Below are 5,105 nucleotides of genomic sequence, written 5' to 3'. Positions count from 1 at the left end.
CTTCAGAAGATGCTTCTTTAGTACTGTTGGATGTATTTTGCAATCCATTCAGACTGAGAGATCATTTTGACTTGTTGGGTCAATATTTTGTTCTGAGCCAATGTGGTATTTAGAGCATCAATTTCAAGAACTCCTCTCTTTTGAGGCATCCCATTACTCACAGGATTCCTCTCAGAGGTATACATGAATTGGTTATTTACAACCATTTCAATAAGTTCCTAAGCTTCTGCAGGCATTTTCTTTAGGTGAATGGATCCACCTGTAGAATGGTCCAGTGACATCTTGGAAAATTCAGGCAGATCGTCATAAAATATATCTAATGTGGACCATTCTGAAAGCATGTCAGAGGGACACTTTTTGGTCAGTTGCTTGTATCTTTTCCAAGCTTCATAGAGGGACTCACCATCTTTTTATCTGAAGCTCTAAACATCCATTCTAAGCTTTCTCAACTTTTGAGGAGGAAAGAACTGGCTAAGAAAGCCGTGACCAGCTTATTGCAAGAGTCCAGGATATCTCTAGGTTGTGAGTCCAACCATGTTCTAGCTCTGTTCCTTACAGCAAAAGGGAAAAGCATAAGCTTGTAGACCTCAGGATAAACTCCATTGGTCTTAACAATATCACAGAAATGCAAGAACTCAGTTAAAAACTGATAAGGGTCTTCTGATGGAAGTCCGTGAAACTTGCAGTTCTGTTACAGTAGAGAAACTAATTGAGGCTTTAGCTCAAAATTGTTTGCTCCTATGGCAGAGATTGAGATGCTTCTTCCATAGAAGTTGGAAGTTGGTGTAGTAAAATCACCAAACATCTTCCTTGCATTGTTATTTGGTTTGGCCATAATTGTTTCTTTTGCTGCTTCCTTTTCGAAAATTTCAATGAGTTCCTCTTCAAAGTTTTGTGCTTTAGCTGCTCTTAGCTTCCTCTTCAGAGTCCTTTCAGGTTCAGGATCAACTTTAACAAGTATGCCTTTGTCTTTGTTCCTGCTCATATGAAAGAGAAGAAAACAAAGAAAATATGGAATCCTCTATGTCACAGTATAGAGATTCCTTGAGGTGTTAGAGAAAAACAAGAATAGAAGGATGATGTAGGTAAGGAAGAATTCAAACATTCAAAGAGAGATGGAGTTCGAATTGACAATGGAGGAGGAATCTTAGTGTTTAAATTGAAAAAGATGAGAGAGGGGAAGAAATTTTCGAAAATTAAAATTTAAAATAATTAGTTAATTAAAAGGGATTTTTAAAAAAAGAATGTTTTTCGAAAATTAATAGTGAAAAGGTGGTTTTGAAAAAGATAAGAAATAAATTTGAAAAAGATAAGAAGTTAGAGCAAGATTTTGAAATCAATGATTTTTAAAAAAAAGATATGATTTGAAAAAGATATTTTTGAAAAACAAATTAAAAAGATTTGATTTTTAAAATTAATGACTTGATTAACAAGAAACTAAAAGATATGATTCTAAATTTCAAATATTGAACTTTTCTTAACAAGAAAGTAGCAAACTTGAAAATTTTGAATCAAGATTTTTGAAAATAGTGAAAGAGAAATAAACAAGATTTGATTTTTGAAAAAGATATGATTTTGAAAAAGATATGATTGAAAATATTTGATTTGAAAAAGATTTGATTTTGAAAAATATGAAGATTTGAAAAAGATTTGATTTGAAAACAAAATTCCTCTCCTTGTGTCATCCTGGTGTTAAACGCCGAGGAGCTGCATGTTTTGGGCGTTTAATGCCCATTTGCTGCATGGTTTGGGCGTTTAAATGCCCAGCCAGGTACCCTGGCTGGCGTTTAAACACCAGTTTTCCTTCTTCATTGGGCGTTTTGAACGCGCAGCTTCTTCTCTGTAATTCCTCTGCTTTATGTTCTTGGATCTTCATTTTGCTAAATTCTTTATTCAAGAAGATATGTTTTCAATTTTAAAAAACAACAAAATGAGTCGAAACATATAATTCTTATATCAAAACACAAGATATATGCAAGAACATTATGAACGTCAAGATGAACACCAAGAATAATCTTGATGATCAAGATGAACATCAAGAACTCATTTTTCTTAATAAAAGAAAACATGGAGGACACCAAACTTAGAACTTTCTCATGTTTGGGCCATATGAATGCAAGAATGCATATGTAGAACATCATGCAGTGCAAATCAATAAATCATGAAGATCAAACAAGGCAATTCATCAAGAACGGCTTGAAGATCATCAAGAACACAATGCATGTGTTTTGAAAATTGCAAGACAATTAAAATCATGCAATTGACACCAAACTTAAAATTTGGCACTAGATTCAAACAAGAACCATGAAATATTTTTGATTTTTTATGATTTTATGAATTTCTTTTGGATTTTTTTCAAAAATTATTTTGGAAAAACGAAAACAAATAAAAACTTTTGAAAAATTTTTGAAAACTTTTTTAAAAGAAAATAAAAATTACCTAATCTGAGCAATAAGATGAACCGTCAGTTGTCCAAACTCGAACAATCCCCGGCAACGGCGCCAAAAACTTGGTGTACGAAATTGTGATACACAATGGCGCCAACAAATTGGTACGCACAATTGTAATCTCAACTCTTTTTCACAACTTCGCACAACTAACCAGCAAGTGCACTGGGTCGTCCAAGTAATACCTTACATGAGTAAGGGTCGATCCCACGGAGATTGTCGGCTTGAAGCAAGCTATGGTCACTTTGTAAATCTCAGTCAGAAGGATTCAAATGGGTTATGGAGTTTTGATAATTAAAAGATAAATAAACAGAAAATAAAGATAGAGATACTTATGTAATTCATTGGTGAGAGTTTCAGATAAGTGCATAGAGATGCTTTGTTCCTGTTGAATCTCTGCTTTCCTACTGCCTTCATCCAATCCTTCATACTCCTTTCCATGACAAGCTGTATGTTGGGCATCACCGTTGTCAATGGCTACTTCCCGTCCTCTCAGTGAAAATGGTCCATGTGCACTGTCACCGCACGACTAATCATCTATCGGTTCTCGATCATGTTGGAATAGAATCCAGTGATCCTTTTGCGTCTGTCGCTACCCCCAACACTCGCGAGTTTGAAGCTCGTCATAGTCATCCCTTCCAAGATCCTACTTGGAATACCACAGACAAGGTTTAGACTTTCCGAATCTCAGGAATGGTCGCCAATAATTCTAACTTATACCACGAAGACTCTGATCTTTCAGAATGGAGGCTAAGAGATACACGCTCAATCTTAAGTAGAACGGAAGTGGTTGTCAGTCACGCGTTCATAGGTGAGAATGATGATGAGTGTCACAGATCATCACATTCATCAGGTTGAAGTGCAAGCGAATATCTTAAAATAAGAATAAGCTGAATTGAATAGAAAGTAGTAGTAATTGCATTAATACTCGAGGAACAGCAGAGCTCCACACCCTTAATCTATGGTGTGTAGAAACTCCACCGTTAAAAATACAGAAGTGGTATGGAGTTCCAGGCATGGTCGAATGGTCAGCCTCCCCAAGTATGAAAATATGATATCCAGAATGTCTTTATGATCTGGAGATTCCAAGATTCCCCGATGAAAATACAATAGTAAAATGTCTTATTTATAATGAAACTAGCTACTAGGGTTTACAAAAATAGGTAAATGATGCAGAAATCCACTTACGGGCCCACTTGGTGTGTGCTTGGGCTGAGCATTGAGCTTCACACGTGTAGAGGCTTCTCTTGGAGTTAAACGCTAGTTTTTATGCCAGTTTGGGCGTTTAACTCCAACTTTTATGCCAGTTTTCGCACTACAACCCTAAGCCTATCTTATTTCTGTAATTCCTAGTTATTAGATTAGTATTTAAAGAAGAAGATTACCCTGGTTTTAGGATCTTCGACCAATCTTTGCCCACTTTTACTTTTCATTGAATTTTCTATCGTTACGAGTCTCTAAACCTCCTAGGTTAAGGGGAGGAGTTCTACTGAGTTTTATGGATTAATAAAAGTATTATTGTTCTATCTCAATTCGTGTTTGATTCTCTATTCTAAGATGTATTTTCGTTCTTCAACCTTATGAATGAGTTGAACCGGCATAAGGTTATCTCTATTCTACATGGGTTCAGCGAGCATCTTTCATTGGAAATCAATGAACCACTAGCTTGATTATAAATATCTTAAAAGGCTAATTCACAACTTCGTTGGGGACTTCTCGAGACACCAGTTCAGCCGAGGTATGGGGAGATTAAGGTCTTTGTGGTAAAGGCTAGAACCAAAGACGCAGCATTCTTTGATCCAGAAGATTTGACCTTGTCTGTGGTGTTTTGAGTAGGATCATCAAGGGGAATGGACTGTAGGAGCTTCACCCTCAATTAGACTGGATGCGCACTAACCTTGGTATTCAGCCTGGAGGAAGATCGTTAACCTCTCAAGAAAGGCGTTGATCACTTACATCCTGCCATAGAAGAAATCATTCACAGTTGGCATAGACAGTGAGACCAAAATAATCCAGAAGAACAAAGCATCTCTAAAACCTTAACCATCTTCTTATCATTGCATTCACCATCAACTGAGTAATATTATTTTTATTTTACTTTTATGTGCTTTAAACAAACAAACAACTTTTCTATCCGCCTGACTAAGATCTACAAGATAACCACAGCTTGATTCAAGCCAACAATCCTCGTGGGATCGACCCTAACTCACTCAGGTATTACTTGGATGACCCAGTGCACTTGCTGGTTCAGTTGTGCAAAGTGTAATTCCGTGCACTAATTTTTTGGCGCCGTTGTCGGGGATTGTTTGAATTTGAAATGGATTATTTTGTTGCTTAGATTAGGTATTGTTGTTAATTTTGATTGAGTCTTTAATTCCATTTTTCAAAAAAAAAAATTCAAAAATCTTTTCTTTTCTTTATTAATCTTTATCTTTTGTTTGAGTCTTGTGTTCTTGTTCTTGGTAAAAGTTTCGAATTTCTTGAGTCTTTTTCTAAAAATTTTCAAAAATAGTGTCTTTTGTTTGAGTCTAGTATCAATTCTTAAGTTTGGTGTCCATTGTGTGTTCTTTAATTGCTTTGAATTTTTTGAGTTTGTTCTTGGTGTTCTTCTTGATTTTCAAATTGTTCTTATTTTTATTTTTGTTTTGATCTTTAAAA

General features: G+C 35.5%; 1 non-coding gene across 1 annotated transcript; it reads left to right on the top strand.

Moving 5' to 3' along the window:
* Positions 1 to 335: 335 nt before the first annotated feature.
* On the top strand, positions 336 to 443 carry LOC112718737 (small nucleolar RNA R71). Its single transcript, XR_003161063.1, has one exon. It is a non-coding gene; the product is annotated as a small nucleolar RNA R71 (small nucleolar RNA).
* Positions 444 to 5,105: the final 4,662 nt, after the last annotated feature.

This window comes from Arachis hypogaea, chromosome 10 (assembly GCF_003086295.3).
Source record: "Arachis hypogaea cultivar Tifrunner chromosome 10, arahy.Tifrunner.gnm2.J5K5, whole genome shotgun sequence".
In the NCBI taxonomy this organism is placed as follows: domain Eukaryota; kingdom Viridiplantae; phylum Streptophyta; class Magnoliopsida; order Fabales; family Fabaceae; genus Arachis; species Arachis hypogaea.
This window is presented reverse-complemented; position numbering and strand designations above follow the sequence as displayed.